Here is a 19573-nt window from a genome sequence, read left to right as displayed (position 1 = left end):
CCAGGCATACACCACCATGCCTGGCTACTTTTTCGATTTTGTAGAGACGGAGGTCTCATTATGTTTCCCAGGCTGGTTTCAAACTCCTGGCCTCAAGCAATCCTCCCACCTCTGCCTCCCAAACTGCAGGAATTACAGGCATGAGCCACCACACCCAGCCTAAACATAAGATAGTTTTGATGATTGAGAAAGCACTTCCTTCTTCTTTCATGAGACATTCATTGAGCACCTACTGAGCACTCTGCTCCTTGCTGAGATATAAGGATGAGTAAAAGTTATTCCTTGCCCTTGATGTTCTTAGTTTAGTAAGGGAGATGAGAACCTTAACAGATCATTACTCAGACGGACTGTGTGTGCAGGGATTAAGAAGGAAGGCCCTGCCTGGGCATGGTGGCTTACGTCTGTAATCCCAGCACTTTGAGGGGCTGAAGTGGGTGGATCACCTGAGGTCAGAAGTTCGAGACCAGCCCGACCAACATGGAGAAACTCTGTCTCTACTAAAAATACAAAATTAGCTGGGCGTGGTGGCACATGCCTGTAATCTCAGCTACTTGGGAGACTGAGGCAGGAGAATCGCTGGAACCCAGGAGCCAGAAGTTGCAGTGAACCGAGATCATGCCATTGTACTCCAGCCTGGCCAACAAGAGCGAAACTCAAATCTCAAAAAAATAAAAAATCTCTCAGAAAAATAAAAAGAGGCCCTGAGGCCCTGAGGTCAGACAGACCCAGATGTTTAGTCTGGTCTTCACCACTTTTTGCTAAGTGCCAAAGCTCTCTTAGCCTTGTAGAAATAATAACAGTACCTCCCAGGATTCTTGTGAGAATGAAATGTGACAATGCGTGTGAAGTTGCTTAGCATTGTACTGTACTTAACAAGTACTCAGGAAATGCTGAGTATTACTATACGTGTTAAGTGCTATTTACATAATTAGACGTGGTTGGTACTTGCTTCCTTTGAGTGGAATTAGGTCAACTGGTTTTAATTATAAGCAACAGGCCAGGCATGGTGTCTCACGCCTGTAATCCCAGCACTCTGGGAGGCCGAGGCAGGTGGATCACCTGAGGTCGAGAGTTTGAGACCAGCCTGGCCAACATGGCGAAACCTGGTCTCTACTAAAAATACAAAATTAGCCAAGTGGGGTGGCACATGCTTGTTTTCCCAGCTACTCCGGAGGCTGAGACAAGAGAATCGCATGAACCCTGGAGGTGGAGGTTGCAGTGAACCGAGATCATGCCACTGCACTCCAGCCTGGGCAACATTGCAAGAGACTCTGTCTCAAAAAAAAAAAAAAAATTATAAGCAACACATGACAGTGACAATGGTTTATAGTGAACTTGTTTGCTCCTCATACCAGTTTAGAGAAAAATCTCATCATCTTTTCCTAGAAATGGGACCTGTTGTCAGTCAGAAGTGCTGGTCCAAGGAAGTGGCTGAACAGATTGAACACACCTCTCAAGAGTGGGGCTGGCTTTTCTAGGTCCTCAACATTCTTTTAATGCTTTTGGTTAAAAAAAAAAAAAAAAAAAAAAAAGGGGGAGGCGGGGGACTGAAATGGGAACTAATGGATTTGATGATAATCAAGAACTAAAATTCTCTTCTCCAGTTCACATTTGTCTTCTCAGACAAAATAGTTATTGCCAAGATGCCCAGGCACATGAATGCCTTTATCAAAACCTACTGAATAGTCTTTCCTTCAATAAATACTATTGAGCCCTACAGTTTGCCAAGCACTGTGCTAGGCTCTGGGAGTATGAAGGTAAGCAAAACCACAGGCTGGTAACAGAGACAGACATTCATGAAATAAGCCTCCACATACATAGTAACAGTTGCTGTAAGTGAGGAGCTTAGAGCAGGGACCCTGATTTAGGCTGGGGCATAGGTTTTTGGAGGCAGGGAAGAGTTCATTTAGGGAAGTAACATCTAAAAGTACCACTTACCCTTTAGAAGAGCTGGTGATTTTCTCTTTAATTCCAAAACCACCAGCAAGTTTAGGAGATAAAAGCTTAGTCAAATAAATTTTTGGTTACTATATGGAAAATGCCATGTTGATATAAATTATTTATTATATCACCCAGCTGTATTGATAACATTAAACATGGCCTCTCCATTTGTTATTGTGCCCCAATGTGACTCTCATTTGATTAACTATTCAAAATAAAACCATCCACCTTTAGAATGATTTTATCCCTATTAACACACACATATAAATGCATACTTAATTACAGTTCTTTACATACAACAAACAAGTTGGGAAAAATTTAGGTGGTAAAATGAAATGGTTTCTTTCTTGTCTGGGAGAGACTCCTTGTTCTGGAATGATATTTCATAGATAAATATGGTGTTTCTCCATGGTCTTCCTTCTGGGTTTTTGGTAGTTGAATGGGGAAGGGTGTATTTCAGCACACACTGAAAACTGCTTGTCTTGTAGGAAGGATTATAATACACCAAACAGGCCAGGCGCAGTGGCTCATGCCTGTAATCCCAGCACTTTGGGAGGCCGAGGCGGGCAGATCACCTGAGGTTGGGAGTTCGAGACCAGCCTGACCAACATGGAGAAACCCCCGTGTCTACTAAAAATACAAAATTAGCCGGGCATGGTGGCATCTGCCTGTAATCCCAGCTACTAGGGAGGCTGAGGCAGGAGATCGCTTGAACCTGGGAGATAGAGGTTGCAGTGAGCCAAGATCACGCCATTGCACTCCAGCCTGGGCAACAAGAGCGAAACTCCGTCTCAAAAAATAATAATAATAATGATACACCAAACACTGTGTAAAAGTGGCATTTTCACCTCACACCTAAAATCCCACCATTTTGGGAGGCCAAGGCAAGAAGATCACTTGAGCCCAGGAGTTCAAGACCAGCCTAAGCAACATAGTAAGACCCCTGTCTCTACCACAAATTAAAAAAAAACAAAAATTAGCCAGGTGTGGTGGTGTGCACCTGTAGTCCCAGCTACTGGGAAGGCTGAGGTGGGAGGACCACTTGAGCCCAGAAGTTCGAGGCTGCAGTGAGCTATGATTGTGCTAGTGCACTCTAGCCTGGAGACAGACTCTGTTTCCAAAAAAAGAAAGAAACAAAGTCGTATTTCGAGACTTCTTCAGAGATATGTTAGATTTCCCAAAATGCAGTAAGTTAAAAAAAAGTTTAGCTAGTTTAACTTGTTATTTGAACATTTACAAGAATATTCACACATCTTTCAGCCTCAAATAAATAAAAGATTGATTTTTGAAAATAGAGACCTATTTTCTAGATATGGTAAATGGAATCTGCTCAGAATCACTGGATGCTCTTTACTAATTTCCCAAATTATGACCACTTCTTTTTACTTGTTTCTCAAGCAATCAGTAAATGATATATTCATCAAACTTAAGAGAGTAAACAAAATATATCTCTTCCTAAGAAAAACAACTGATTGCTTCTTTAGCCAGTTGGATTACAGCAGGTCAGTGAGATCATAGCAAGTAGCCTGATTATGTTGTACTGATATTCATCACAAGAAATGAACTCATCTACACAAATCTTTTGCTGCAAAATAAATTAACTCCTTTGGTGGAACATTATCACAAGATCAGAATGTGCCACTTTGTCAAGGACGGAATGAACACAGCGTAGCTTTACTGTAACAGCAGGAAACCATTATTTTGTGGCTCACAGCAGTCTTTCAGTTGATGTTTTCTCTCAGGATGAAACCCAGATCCAAAATGCCATCAAAAGTACCCACAAACTGGGTGTGGTGGCTCATGCCTGTAACCCCCGCTACTCTGGAGGCTGAGGGCAGAGGAATTGCTTGAACCCGGGAGGCTGAGGTCGCAGTGAGCTGAGATCATGCCACTGCACTCCGGCCTGGGTGACAGAGCGAGACTCTGTCTCAAAAAAAAAAAAAAAAAAAAAAAAAAAGACAAAAACAGAAAACGGTAACCACAAATGAGCTCTCTGATTAGAGCCATTGATCATTAAATTAGCTAGAAGCCCAAGAATTTGCAATGTTTCAGCAAAGTCATGTAAGTCATGTGAAATATTTCATAATACAATGTAATGAAAGAATCAAGTAAAGTCATAACAATGATATTGCACTTTTTTTTTTTTTTTGAGACGGAGTCTCACCGTGTCGCCCAGGCTGGAGTGCAGTGGCGCGATCTCGGCTCACTGTAAGCTCCGCCTCCCGGGTTCACACCATTCTCCTGCCTCAGCCTCCCGAGTAGCTGGGACTACAGACGCCCGCCACCACGCCCGGCTAATTTTTTGTATTTTTAGTAAAGACGGTTTCACCATGTTAGCCAGGATGGTCTCGATCTCCTAACCTCGTGATCCGCCCGCCTCGGCCTCCCAAAGTGCTGGGATTACAGGCGTGAGCCACTGCGCCCGGCCTGATATTGCACATTTATTGAGCTCTTACTATGATCCAGACACTGTGCTATGCCCTAACATATATTATCTTTTGTCATTCATACAATAAACCTAGAACACTTTACTCATGGTTTCTTCCCCAGTTCCCTAGATCATCGATGAAGGAACAGGAACTGATTGTACCAAAACATTTATATGGTAAGCTTGATCAATGTATTTGATTCAGTATCTATGCTGGGCTGAGAAAAACATGCAAAGCGGTACCTACAAATAAGAAAACAGGAACTAATCTGGACATGGTGGCACATGCCTGGAGTCCCAGCTACTTGGGAGGCTGAGGCTTCCCACGACCGCCCCTCACATTAATTAGTTTGGTAGATCAGGTCGGAGAACTCGGGGAAATGGCGTACTTACGAAACTGCAGGTTTACTACAAGGGCCAGAACTCAAGAAGAGCCGGATGGAAGCGATGCACGGGACAAGGTCTGTGGGAAGGGGCGCGGAGCTTCCATGCCCTCTGGGCGCGCCACCATTTCCAGGACCTCCGTGTGTTCACCAGACCGGAAGCTCTGGTTTTTACGCAGGCTCATTACTTAGTCATGATTGATTAAACCACTGGCCATTGAAAATTAATGCAATCTCCAGCCCCCAGTCCTCTCCTGGAGGTGGAAGTTGTAAGTTGGGAAGTGGGCTGTGGACACGATTTGTAATGAATGCAAGACACCGGTGTTGGGCTGCTTTTTTTTTTTTTTTTTTTTTGAGACAGAGTCTCGCGCTTTTCGCCCAGGCTGGAGTGCAATGGCGCGATCTTGGCTCACTGCAAACACCTCCCGGGTTCAAGCGATTCTCCTGCCTCAGCCTCAGCCTCCCGAGTAGCTGGGATTACAGACATGCGCCACCCTGCCCGGCTAATTTTTTTTTTTTTTTTTTTTTTTTTTTTTTTTTTTTGTAGTTTTAGAAGAGACGGGGTTTCACCATGTTGGTCAGGCTGGTCTTGAACTCCTGACCTCAAATGATCCGCCCGCCTCGGCCTCCCAAAGTGCTGGGATTACAGGTGTGAGCCACCGTGCCCGGCCTGGGCTCTTTCAAACGGAGCAAGGTTCAAGTTTGTGCCTACAAAGGGGGACAAAACAGGGTTATCTAGGAGGGAGAAGGTGGATCTGGTAGCAAGAAAGAACTAGGGTGGAAGGTGAGTTTGGGAGGTGTCCACAATAGGAAAGGAAACGCGCTGGAGTGGGTGCAGTGGATGGAGGGGTGACAGGCTTTGAGGGGCTGGCAGCGTCTGAGGTCTACAGTGCCGCGTGGACCGAGGCACTGAGAGGAGCAGAGTTTTCCTCTTTTGTAGTAAGGTAAGCTGGCCGCCTGACCTGGGTGGGTTGAAACCCAGCCCCCCGCCGCTGCCACCACCCACCTCCCCCATCCCCACCCGAATGAGGCGGGCGCCCTGGGCGAATAGCTATGACGCCATCCAGCTTTAACCAGCCTAGTGCGGAACGTGGTGGCGCGCCTGCAGCCCCAGCTACTCAGGAGGCTGAAGCAAGAGAATTGCTTGAGCCCAGGAGGTTGGAACTGCAGTGAACCATTGTTGCGCCACTGCACTCCAGTCTGGGCAACTGAGTCTAGCAACTGTCTTTTAAAAACAAAGGGAAAACACACACACAAAACCAAGGCTGTGATCCTATGATCTTTAGCCAATCTGACTCCACCCCTTTTCAAACAGTCTAAAGATTATTTAAAAAAATATATTTCATACCGTTCTCTCTCTATACCCTCCATGTCACCCCATCCCTTCAGAAAACTTAGTAGAACCTAACAGAACCTTAGGGTTTCAGTGCTTACTGAACTTTAGACATCAACAAGTCCAATCACGTGTGATGTCTGATTTCCTGCTTAAAACCCCTCACTTTATGGTTGCATCATTAAACATCTCCAAGTATGAGAAATGTACCACCCTCTGACATAGCTTTACAGTAGAATGAAAGCTCCATAAGTTGTGTGTCCTACTCTCTCTCCAGGGCCTAGAATACATAGTAGGTGCTGAATAAATAATTCATTTAATTTGGTTTTTAAATGTTTAACTACTATAATCTTTAGGAAATTCTGCCTTACATTGAGCTAACATTAGCGTCCCTCAATTTTTTGAAGCCAGTTTGAACCTCTTCCAAATGCCAGCCCTTGGGCATTTGAAAAAATTGTTACCCTGCTCTTTCTTTTCCAGGATAAATAGCTTCCACCAGTTTGCTCAATGCTCCTCACATGATATAGTTTCTCTCCATCCGGTTCCCTCTCCTCTGGACATATTTCAGTTTATCATTGTTTCTCTTAAACTGTAATTCCCAGAAAAGAACACAGTACCCCTAGGTGCTGTCTGATCAGTTCAAGTAGAATTGGATAAACACTCCCCCAATTCTATTAAGACAGCCCAAGGGCAAAGTTACTTTGGTTTTTTTTTTAGCTGTCTCATCCCGTTGTTGACTCACATTGAGCTCAAGGTCAAGCAGAAAGGTTGTGTTTGGGCAGAAATTTAGGTTGTTTAAATCACAGAACAGGTCATCACAGGGCACTAATTGTGATGCCCTTGGTGAATGGTGTGTGTTCAAAGGAAATGTACATGAAAAGTGGTTGTGTGGGACCCTGCTGGGGTACACTACATTTACTTGCTTTTCATGGTGAAAAGGCACTACATAAGCCATTAGTCAATATTACATATCTCTTTAATGTAGAATTATTAAATCCATTTTAAGGAAATAATTCAGGGCCTGTAATTTCTGCCTAGACACATTGTCTGCTAGGAAAACCTGTTGGAGAAGATTATTTGCTTTGCTTGGCAACTGGCATAAAGTTCAGTGCAGGTGTTGCTTAACAAGTGAATGCTGACCAGGCAGGGTGGCTCACACCTATAATCCCAGCACTTTGGGAGGATTACTTGAGGTCAGAAGTTTGAGATCAGACTGGCCAACGTGGTAAAACCCCATCGCTACAAAAAATACAAAAATTAGCCAGGAGTGGTGGCGGGTGCCTGTAATCTCTGTTACTCAGGGGGCTACGGTGGCAGGATCCCTTGAGTCCAGGAGTTTGAAGTTGCAATTAGCTATGATTGTGCCCCTACACTCCAACATGGGAGAAAGAGTGAGACCCTACCTCTAAAAAATAATAATAAAAATAAAACGAAAGAAAGAAAGAAAAGGAAAAAACATGCTTTGTCTGATTTTGCCTTGTTAGAGAAAATCTGTGATGAGAACAAAAGATACAGGAAATTTTTCTAAAAGTAGAATTTTTAAAACAAAATTTTCTTGTATCAGATGGTTTTTTATTGTGTTCCTTCCAAGTTCCTTGTCAGAAATAAACTGCCTATTAGGTACGATGGCACATGCCTGTAATCCCAGCTACTCCAGAGGCTGAAAGGGAGGATCTCTTGGGGCCAGGAGTTCTAGTGCAGCCTGGGCAACATAGCAAGATCCCGTCTCTATAAAAATAAAAAAGAAACATAAAAAGGAAAAGTGCTTGTGTTGTGTTTCAGTGAAGGTATATTGTATTACTGGTATCAGTGTCAAGATATTTTGTGACTGTTTCCTTGAATTTGAATACCTAAGATGTACTTGGCTTTTGAATTGTCTTAAGTATTGAGACCATAGACAGTGCAGATATGTGCCTATATCCATCCTTTCTATGACCCACCATTCTTTTTCTGTTGTTGTTGTTTTTTTTTTTTTTTTTTTTTGGTGAGACAGAGATTTACTGTTGTTGCCCAGGCTGGAGTGCAATGGCGCCATCTCGGCTCACCACATCCTCCGCCTCCCAGGTTCAAGCGATTCTCCTGCCTCAGCCTCCCGAGCAGCTGGGATTACAGGCATGTGTTACCAGGCCTGGCTAATTTTGTATTTTTAGTAGAGACGGGGTTTCACTGTGTTGCCCAGGCTGATCTCGAACTCCTGACCTCAGGTGATCCACCCGCCTCAGCCTCCCAAAGTGCTGGGATTACAGGCATGAGCCACTGCGCCTGGCCAACCCACCATTCTTAATGGCCTTTAGAAGGTCACTTTCATTTCCCTCAAATACCAGACCTTTGTTTCTGGGACAAGGTGATTAATATCAACTATGAAAGAAAGATTAAGTAAATTAAAATGACTTACTATACAGCTATTGGTATATACTCTTCGTGTCCAGAAGCAATTTACAATATGTCAAGAAGTGTCTCTAAAGTGGTTCTTGCCCTCTCATTTCTACCACTGGTTAGAGAATCGGTATGTGGAAAAGATGTCATAGGGCCGGGCACGGTGTCTCACGCCTGTAATCCCAGCACTTTGGGAGGGCGAGGCAGGTGGATCACCTGAGACCAGCCTGGCCAACATGGCAAAACCCCATCTCTACTAAAAATACAAAAATTAGCCAGATATGGTGGTGGGTGCCTGTAATCCTGGCTACTTGGGAGGGTGAGGCAGGAGAATCGCTTGAACCCAGGAGGCAGAGGTTGCAGTGAGCTGAGATTGAGCCACTGCACTCCAGCCTGGGAGACAGAGTGAAAGGCTCCACTTTGGGGGAAAAAAAAATGCTGTAATACAAAATAGGCTAAGAATAAAGAAAAGGGCGCTTAAAATATGTTTTCTATTTTAAGGTCATGTATTTTACCATTGAACCAGGATCTTTTCCCTTCCCTCCTTTGCCTCTTTCCCTCCCGGCATTCTTTCTTGCGCATGTGCTCGCACTCATGCTCTCTCTCTCTCTCTCTCCTCTTTCTCTCTCTTTCTTTAGATGAGACAGAGTCTCGCTCTGTTGCCCAGGCTGGAGTGCAGTAGTGCAATCTTGGCTCACTGCAACCTCCACCTCCGAGGCTCAAGCAATTCTCTTGCCTCAGCCTCCGAGTAGCTGGGATTATAGGCATGTGCCACCAAGCCCAGCTAATTTTGTGTATTTTTAGTGGAGATGGGGTTTCACCATGTTGGCCAGGCTGGTCTCGAACTCCTGGTCTCAAGTAATCTGCCCACCTGGGCCTCCCAAAGTGCTGGGATTACAGGTGTGAGCCATTGCACCCAACCTCTCTCTCTCTCAAGGAAAAAAGAGGAGAAAAGAAAAGGGGGTTTGGGCTACATGCACAAATGCTCTCTCTCTCCCTGCATGCTAGTTACATGAACTTAAATATGAAGAACTAGTCGGGAAGTGGAAATTCTGTTTCTTCTAAAATTCTACAGCTGTTCTGGGCACTGCTGATGTTTATAACCTTCTCTCACAGATGTTACATTTTATGAACTGTGACTCATTAGGGTGGTTCTAGCATCTTTAGATGGACAGAAATCCCCAAAGGCAGGATGATTACATAAGTCTGCTTCACTCAAAATCTGAAATATTTGAATAGAATATTTCCTGGGGGAAAGAAAAAGCAGTGAGACTTTGCCATACTTTCACGAATCGGAAACACTAATAATTTCAGTTGGTTCTTTTCTGTGGGAGGAATGAGGGAGGTACAATATTCTTGTTTGGGAAGGTTTTGTTTTCATTTGCAGAATGTTTTTAATTTGTGTAGGCTTTTTGGTTTGGACCTTGATCTATATTTTTGTTCCAATGTGCAAAAAACCATTTACTGGAAGACATTGTTTGAATGTCCACTCTGTGCAAGGGGCCGGATTTGGTGCTAGTTTGAGGCATGGAGAGTAATAAAAGAGCTAGAATATACGGTGCTGCCATCTTTGAGCTTCTCAGCTAGAAAACACCAGGGGCCGAATCATAAAAGTTTAGAATTAGATGTCACCTGTATTTTCCACATGAGACACCTGGGGTCCCAACTGGGCCACTGACCCACCCAAAGTTACATACTAGTGATATTCAGAGCTACATTTTAGAACCATCTCTCCTAAGTTCCAATGCTTTTTCAGCACACAGGACTGCCTAATATCCACGGACTTAAACAGGATCAAGTGTTATGGCAGGTCAGAACTAGGATAAGGCAATTGAGGCAAAATTTAACAGGGCACCAAAAGCCTCAGTAATTAAAATTAATGGAAAATAATCCATGATTAACAAAATATCAAAATTTTAAACAAAGACAAGGTCCTACCCTGCTCTTCCATAACCCAGCTTCACCTGTCTCACCCTAATCTCAGCCCTCCATCATACAATCTGAACTTTTGGGTGGATCAAGGGGGAAAACCAACATGGAAAATATTCCACTGGCTGGAATCCCTGAATGTGTAGAGTGAGCTGTCCAGGTGTTTGAAGATGGATCACAAACCTTTGTGCACAATAGTGTATTGAGAGAAAATGGCTCTCATTTGTTTTAATTAAAAAGTGATGGCAGTTTTGAGGGTAAAACTACAAAAAGAAAATGAGACTGGGTTGAGCATCGTGGCTCATACCTGTAGTCCCTGCACTTTGGGAGGCCGAGGTGGAAGGATTGCTTGAGCTCAAGAGTTCTAGACCAGCCTGGGCAACATAGCAAGACACCATCTCTACAAAAAATTTTTTTAAAATTACAATGAAACTGAAGAGTAAAGGGGAAACTCAAGATGTGACAGTGGGTCATAACCTCTACAGGGCACTGCTCCCATAATGAACCCCATTCCATTCAAGAGCACTGCTAGGCAGAGCACAAAATGGAATCCCCAGAACCCTACAAAGGGATTTAGTTGGAGGGCTTTGATTACAGCAAGATACTGGGTTAAAATTTTTCTTTCCCTGTTTGATCTTCTTCTTTCTCATCCATGTCCTGTGCCTGAAGTGTTAACCAGCACCTGGATTTGCACCGTTTGAAAGTACCCTTGCCCTTAGAAAACGTAGAAGAAAAAAACCTAGAAGCAATCACACTGGGTCCCAGAAGAAAGGACAGGCGCTTAGACAAATGCAGTCCTACAGGTTCACATAGGAGTCCTACAGGTCACCAAGAGAGACTGAAAGGGCATTTGGGACTTAACCAGCTCTGGAGCAGTAAAGAATATGCATTTGGGCCGGGCGCAGTGGCTCACGCCTGTAATCCCAGCACTTTGGGAGGCCGAGGCAGGCAGATCACGAGGTCAAGAGATTGAGACCAGCCTGGCCAATATGGTGAAACCCCGTCTCTACTAAAAATACAAAAATTAGTTAGGCATGGTGGCACGCACCTGTAGTCCCAGCTACTCCGATGGCTGAGGCAGTAGAAATCACTTGAACCCAGGAGGTGGAGGTTGAAGTGCGCCGAGATCACACCACTGCACTCCAGCCAGGGTGACAGAGCAAGACTTGGTCTAAAAAACAAACCAAAAAAGAATATGCATTTGCCTGAGTGTCCTCTCTTCATTTATTCCTCAGAATCCAGCTGCCAGAGGCTGGATGAGGGTTGGTTTACGTCTGGTAATTTGGTTCTTGTAAAGTCATCCTGCAGTGACTTTAACAACAGAGTCAGAACCAGCCCGAGGAACAGAGCAGACCCTGGGCAAATGTGGACTTCTGACGTAGTACTAAAATAAAGCTATGATAAAAGCTCAAAATTAAAAACTGTTCTTATACACTGGCTGCTCCACTGGGCCTGGAGGTGGAGGTGAGAAGAGGGGAGTGGTGAGGAAGCGTCTAAGAAAGAACCAAAGTCGCTTTCTTTTCCATGCATCATTCTGGGCTTCCTCCTATCAAGTCATCCTCCTCTGCAGGGAAGAATGGTTTATTTTGTGTTTTGTTTTGTTTTTTCATTCAGCCACAGGTGCAGCTCTAGAAAAGGAATGTAGATTTATTCTCTAAATTCAGCATCGCTCTCTCCTATTTATTTATTTATTTATTTATTTATTTATTTATTTTTTTTTTTGAGACAGAGTCTCGCTCTGTCGCCTAGGCTGGAATGCAGTGGTGTGATCTTGGCTCACTGCAACCTGTGCCTCCAGGGTTCCAGCGATTCTCCTGCCTCGACCTCCAAGTAGCTCGGATTACAGGCGTGTGCCACCACGCTCGGCTAATTTTTGTATTTTTAGTAGAGATAGGGTTTCACTGTGTTTGCCAGGCTGGTCTCAAACTCCTGAACTCAAGTGATCCGCCCACCTCGGCCTCCCAAAGTGCTGGGATTACAGGCATGAGCCACCATGCGTGGTCTGGTTTAAGCACTTTTGAAGAAGGATTCTTGTGCCCCAAATGCCTGGTGGTTAAGAACATAGGCATTTACCAATTTAGATAAGGATGCTAACCATGCCACTGAATAGTTTTTGGGGTTTTGTTTGTTTGTTTGTTTTTGAGATGGAGTTTCGCTCCTGTTGCCCAGGTTGGAGTGCAATGGCGTGATCTCGGCTCACCACAACCTCCGCCTCCCGGGTTCAAGCGATTCTTCTGCCTCAGCCTCCCGAGTGGCTGGGATTATAGGCATGTGCCACCACTCCCAGCTAATTTTGTATTTTTAGTAGAGATGGAGTTTCCCTATGTTGGTCAGGCTGGTCTCGAACTCCCGACCTCAGGTGATCTGCCTGCCTCAGCCTCCCAAAGTGCTGGGATTATAGGCGTGAGCCACTGTGCCTGGACTCTGAAGAGTTTTTATAAATTCTTTAATTTTCTTGATCTTCAGCTTCCTAATCTGTAAATAGAGAATAAGAGCTCAAAAATGATATCCATTATCATAGAGTCTTGCCCTTGCAGGATGATGTGAAAAGCCCACTTAGTGCATGAGTCAGTGCCTTCTGGAGTATCCCCAGCCAGCAGCATCCAGGCTGTGTTCAAACTCCCTTAGTGCCCACCCAATGCAATGCATTCTGCTTGCTTGCTTGCTTTCTTGGTAGACTTTTAACTTTCTGGATATTAAACAGATGTAACGTCTTGCTTCTCCTATGTCAAAGTTTTCTTGACTATTATGCCAACATTTTCTGCCCTAGCATCTTCAAGTATCTGAAGATAGTCATGAAACTCTTTAAGTTTTCCTTTCTCACTGGTTCCTTAAGCATTCCAACAAAGACTAATTTCAAGTCCCCTCCATCACCCTCCAGAGTTCTTTCTTTTGCACTGCTTTTGTTTTCCAATGGTCTCTCCAATGTCTGTTTTGCAGAACTCGACAAACTGTTCCAAATATAGATTGGCCATGAGAAAATAGTGTTGCAGTTGCTACTTTTGTTTTCATTACCATAAAATAATTTAAAATGTCTATGATGGGTCGGACATGGTGGCTCATGCCTGTAATCCCAGCACTTTGGGAGGCCGAGGCGGGCGGATCACGAGGTCAGGAGATCAAGACCATCCTGGCTAACACAGTGAAACTCTGTCTCTACTAAAAATACAAAAAAAATTAGCCAGGCTTTGTGGCTGGTGCCTGTAGTCCCAGCTACTCGGGAGGCTGAGGCAGGAGAATGGCGTGAACCTGGGAGGCAGAGCTTGCAGTGAGCCAAGATTGTGCCACTGCACTCCAGCCTGGGTGACAGAGCAAGATTCCGTCTCATAAAAAAAAAAAAAAAAAGAAATGTCTATGATGACCCAGTGTGGTGGCTCATGCCTGTAATCCCAACACTTTGGGAGCCTGAGGCGGGCAGATCACCTGAGGCCAGGGGTTCAAGATCAGCCTGGCCGACATGGTGAAACCCTGTCTCTACTAAAAATACAAAAATTAGCCGGGCGTGGCTACTTGGGAGACCGAGGCACAAGAACTGCTTGGACCTGGGAGGTGGAGGTTGCAGTGAGCCATATTACGCCACTGCACTCCAGCCTGGGTGACAGAGCGAAATTCCATCTCCAAAAAAAAAAAAAAAAAAGCCCATAACGAATGTCTTAAACCATTAAATCATCATAATAATGAATCTGGCACCCACATTGTTTAGTTGTGATCAACGAGCAAGTCTTTTAACCTGTGCTTTATCTTTTATATCTACATTTTATCCTATACTCCTTTGTATCTCCTCCTAGGAGAAAAAAAGGCAAAAATATTTTCAAGCATAATCTGTACTAATGAAAGGAAGTTCTAGAATTGTCCTCCTCCCCCTCCTTTTGCTGCTGTGTTGAAACAGCATTACTGTTGCTACAAAAACAAGTTTCCCTTCCCTCCCCTTCGCTGAGTTCACGTATTACCTCTCCGGATAATGAACAGTATTGTTTTGTGAAGTGGCTGCAATCTCAATATATTCTGCAAGTTCCCTGATTACTGTTCCCTCCCCTTTAGGAGAAAGCCTTCTCTTTCTATAAGAGAGGAAGTATCTTGATGTAAATTAAAATAAGAATACATTGACCACCAATTTAGTTTCCACCCTAAACCGGATATTCTCCCTGGGCTTCTATCAATGTCAGTGACAATGAGTGATTGAGAACCAAAACATCTTCAGTGCCAAATAATGATGAAATAGAAAGCAGAGATACAGGAGTACAAATTTCCACCATGTTCCCCGGTGGAAATTTTGGAAGCCTATCTTGGCCTGCAGAGATTTCAGGTCATGATTAAATATTCTAGTCTCAGACATAGTCATCTTTAGCCTTTAAAAAAATTTTAAACCATGGGTGATATCTATTTATGAGAAGTTTTATAATCTGGTAGGTACCCTGCCATGGTGCTTGCTTCCAAAATCAGTTCTTTGTTATGTGACGATACATAACATTGCCCAGAAGACACTAAAGAGGATGCAAGCTTTAGTTCTGACTCTTTATATGGATGAACATATCTGCAACATAAACTAAACATTTCAGATCTCTAACAGCTGTCCATGTACATGCCCTACATGTCCTACATGTCCATGTACATGCCCTGCAAATGTAAAGTTACAGAAGTCCTGTGCCATCAAGGTTTCCAAATTCAGTGCCCATATTTTTCCTGATAAAAAGTTACTTGTATACACAGAAATCTCTTTTTAAGAAAACACAGCTGGGGCCAGGTGCGGTGGCTCACACCTGTAATCCCAGCACCTTGAAAAGCTGAGCCAGGTGGATCACCTGAGGTCAGGATTTCCAGATCAGCCTGGCCAACATGGTGAAACCCCATCTCTACTAAAAATACAAAAGCTAACTGGGCATGGTGGCGGACACCTGTAATCCTAGCTACTCGGGAGGCTGAGGCAAGAGAATCACTTGAACCCAGGAGGCGGAGGTTGCAGTGGGCCAAGATCGTGCCATTGCACTCCAGCCTGGGTGACAGAGCAAGACTTGGTCTCAAAAAAAAAGAAAACACAGTTGGCCCTCCATATCTGTAGTTCCACGGATGAAAAATATTCAGAAGAAAAAAAAAATCAATGGCTGTATCTGTACTAAACATGCCCAGGCTTTTTTTCTTATTGTTATCCCCTAAACAATACAACAACTATTTTTATAGCATTTACATTGTATTAGGTGTTATAAGTACTCTAAAGAGGATTTAAAGTATATGGGATGATATGCATAGGTTATATGAAAATACTATACTATTTTATATCAGGGACTTGAGCATCCTTGGATTTTGGTATGCATGGGAGGTCCTGAAACCAATCTCCTGTGGATACTGAAGGATAACTGTACTAATTTGGAGATTTCTCTCTACTATGATCAAGACTTTCAAATATTACATTGCTGATTACATTACATTGTTACATTGTGATTCTTTCCAAGACTTGAGATAAAGTTTGGGAAGAAGTTACCACTTGTTTCAGTTTATGAAATAGAAAAAAAAAAAGTGGGAGAGCATGAGATAAAGACCTAGACTATATCCTTATAGCAAAGGTAAACAAGGAGTTTTTGTTTTGTTTTGTTTTGTTTTGTTGTTGTTTAAGAGACAGGGTTCTCACTATGGTCTTGAAGCCCTGACCTCAAGCAATCCTCCCACCTCAGCCTCCCAAAATGCTAGGATTTCAGACATGAGCCACTATGTCCAACCAAATAAATAGAAAAATAAAAATTAAAATTAAAAAATAATAAAATATAATTGAATCAAAATTCAAATAAAATTTATTTTATAAAATAAAATAATAAAATAAATAATTTTAAAAAATAAATAAAATAAATAATTTTTTTTTTTTAAAAAGAGAACACCAGTCCCGGTAGCTCATACTTGCAATCCTAGCACATTGGGAGGCTGAGGTGGGCAGATCACTTGAACTCAGGAGTTCGAAACCAGCCTGGGCAACATGGTAAAACCCCATCTCTATTAAAAAATACAAAAAGTAGGCCTGGCGCAGTGGCTCATGCCTGTAATCCCAGCACATTGGGAGGCCGAGGTGGGCAAATCACGAAGTCAGAAGTTCAAGACCAGCCTGGCCAACACAGTGAAACCCCATCTCTACTAAAAAAAATACAAAAAATTAGCCAGGTGTGGTGGTGTGCACCTGTAATCCCAGCTACTTAGGAGGCTGAGGCAGGAGAATAGTGTGAACCCGGGAGGCAGAGGTTGCAGTGAACCGAGATCGCGCCATTGCACTCCAGCCTAGGCGACAGCGCGAGACTCCGTATCAAAAAAAAAAAAAAATTAGCTGGGCGTGGTGGCACATGCCTCTGTGGTCCCAGCTGCTGCGGGGGGCTGAGGTAGGAGGATTGCTTGAGCCCTGGGAGGTCAAGGCTGCAGTGAGCCAACATCACACCACTACACTACAGCCTAGGTGACAGAGCCAGACCCTGTCTAAAAAAAAAAAAAAAAAAAAGTAAAGAAAGAGAAGTAAGAGAAATATAGTGCTATACAGTATGATATTTTCTCACCACTTTTAACCAGATATGGTGATAAACATGGCATTTTGGGGCTAGACACAGGGATCCCCAACTCAGATGCCTTCAGAAGGCAGGCATATAATAATGTGTGAACTCCATGCAGATTCAGTATTTTTTTTAACATAAAGTCCACGAAACAAAACACGTTTTTGAATCTCTACTTAAAATCTTCTCACCCTTCTCATGAAGTAACTCAAAGAAGTCCCACTCTCTCTCTCTGCCTTCCCCTTTATTCTCTACTGCTTTTAAAAGTCCTAAGCTAAAACTTGTAGGCAATGATCAATACCTACAATTATTGAGCATGCTTTGTGTGCCAGGCACTGAGCTAACCACTTTTTAAGGATTTCCTCATGTGATCATTATGGCAACCCCAGGAGTTACGTGCTATTACTATTCCCATTTTAACAAGTGAGGAAACAGGTTTCTGGTAGCAGGTAATTTGTCCATGATCCCACAGCCAGAAACAGGAAGGACTGGTATTTGAGAGCAGGCAGTCTAATTCAACAACCCATAGACCACCATATTGCCTGATATTTACATTATACATGTGTGTTAATTATCTTAAAGTCTTGCAAAGGAATTAAGCCTAAAAGTTTCTTCCTAACCTAAGGATAATCATTCACCCCCAGCAATCAACAGAGCCATACAGATTGTACAAGTTAGAACACTAATTTCTGGGTGGAGCATTAAAACAACAGGTACATAAGTAGGCGTTGACTTCCCGTACATGTGCTGTGTTCTCTTTTCAAACTGTCAAAGTGAAGCATGGGGGCTGACATGCAGATCAGGCTGCAAATGCCTTTTATGACAAGAATTCGATCCCAGCATCATGAAAATAGGTATCATTAATTTCCATTTGATTCAATTATTTTTTGAAAAGGAAAAACTTTCTCTTTCTCTCTCCCAATCTCGCTGCCTTTAAAACTGATAAAACATTTGTATGCCTAAAATTAGCTCGCTTTTCTGTTCAAGGTTTTCAATGCCAACTCAAGAAAAACGTTATTGTGAAGACTATACACAATTCAGCTAAGCTTCCTGAAAGATTCTATTCATTTCTCAAATCAATGTCTTTCAAATACATCTCCCTCATCTCAATTCTCTCACTGTCTAAGGACCTTCCATCTTTGACTTCCATTGTGGTAACAGGCTCCTGAATGATTGTCTTACTTCCATTCAAATTCTTTTCCAAACCATCTTGCAAACTGCTACCAGATGATCTTTACAAAAACAAATATTCTGTCACATCACTCCTTGCTACAAACATTTTTACATGCTTTGGGAGCAATGGAATAAAATCCAAACCCTTAAGCATGACGTTCAAAGGCCTTTGTCATCAGAACACTCCCATTTATGTTGTCCCTTCTCGAGCCAAATCAAAATACTTTCATTCTTCCTAATACACCAAAGAATATTGTCATTTGTCTTAATGCCTGGCATTAAGTAATAAGTGACATGGGAACTACAGCTAGGCAAGCTGCATCTCTATTACAGGATAAGCTATGCCAGGGGTTGGGGTGTGAGGGTTGTTCTACCACCTCCCAACTGGCAGCAGCGACAATATCACCACCCAACCTTCAATTTCCATCTAACCTCCCTTTGCTTCCCTTGGGTGAATAAACAGGGTCTCTTTTTAAAGTGTTGCTGTGCCTCAACGCCTTCCAAGCAGAGATCGTTCATCTGAATGGCAACAAAATACTCTACTGATGCCAAACATCTTGAGTACATTCTGGGGTGTAGTATAGTTTATGTTTGACAGTGGAAAATACTGAGCAATGTCCCAAATACCACCTCCCTGGGGCAACACACACATATACATGTTTCAAAAAATCTTTCTTTCCTAAGAAGACAGCCCTTGAAAAACAGCTTGCTGACCATATGTTTGCTAGGTCATGGATCTGTGGTTTTTACTGGAGAATTTCTCTCTTGTGTCCATCAATTCTATTTATTCTTTTCTTTTCTTTTTTTTTTTTTTTTTTTTTAGATGAAGTCTCACTCTATTGCCCAGGCTGGAGTGCGGTGGCACCATCTTGGCTCACTGCAACCTCTACCTCCTGAGTTCAAGCAATTCTCCTCCCTCAGCCTCCTGAGTAGCTGGGCCTACAGGCACGCACCACCACACCCGGCTAATTTTTGTATTTTTAGTAAAGATGGGGTTTCACCATGTTGGCCAGGCTGGTCTTGAACTCCTGACCTCAAGTGATCTGCCTGCCTCAGCCTCTCAAAGTGCTGGGATTACAGGCGTGAGCCACCGCTCCCTGCCTTTTTTATTCCTTCCCGTTATCCGGTCAGAAGCAAAATACATGTTCCCCCAAGGGCCCCTGTGGTGTTAACAGGAGACACATTCAGAGCTTGAGTTCTTTTTACCAGAGTGTGTGGGGAACTCTACACAGGCAACCTACGCAGACAAAGTTCGCAATATCAAGTCCTTTTCTCTGTTCAAACCAGCTTAGAGCCTAAACTGCCTTAGGATTCTGTGAGGTGTACATTTTTGCAGTGATCCATGAAAACCCATCTAACTCAACAATACAGAACAAAATTAAACCTCTGTTCATTCGCCAAATGTTCTGCCAGAAGGAATCTTTGTGTTTTGTCAAGGTAGATGAACAAAATGTTTCCCTCTATAGCCAAGCCTTGTCTAAAGCCA

At 43.2% G+C, this 19573-nt stretch overlaps 1 protein-coding gene and 1 long non-coding RNA gene across 7 annotated transcripts in view; one reads left to right on the top strand and one right to left on the bottom strand.

Annotated features, from left to right (window-relative positions):
• LOC134759615 (uncharacterized) overlaps positions 1-5198 on the bottom strand; it is a 67196-nt gene extending 61998 nt beyond the window's left edge. The window contains exon 1 of the long non-coding RNA XR_010136081.1: positions 4763-5198. This is a non-coding gene — a long non-coding RNA (uncharacterized LOC134759615). The remainder of the gene's footprint in view (positions 1-4762) is intronic.
• Positions 1-19573, top strand: part of CMKLR2 (chemerin chemokine-like receptor 2) — a 38218-nt gene that overhangs the window by 4990 nt on the left and 13655 nt on the right. For 3 of the 6 annotated variants that reach the window (XM_002812792.5, XM_054549681.2, XM_063712998.1), the window contains exon 2: positions 4492-4546. The exons of the other annotated variants lie outside the window; for them this stretch is intronic. The gene's annotated coding sequence lies outside the window, so the exon portion shown is untranslated. The remainder of the gene's footprint in view (positions 1-4491; positions 4547-19573) is intronic. 6 annotated transcript variants of the gene reach the window in all.

Source organism: Pongo abelii, chromosome 11 (genome assembly GCF_028885655.2).
Source record: "Pongo abelii isolate AG06213 chromosome 11, NHGRI_mPonAbe1-v2.0_pri, whole genome shotgun sequence".
In the NCBI taxonomy this organism is placed as follows: domain Eukaryota; kingdom Metazoa; phylum Chordata; class Mammalia; order Primates; family Hominidae; genus Pongo; species Pongo abelii.
This window is presented reverse-complemented; position numbering and strand designations above follow the sequence as displayed.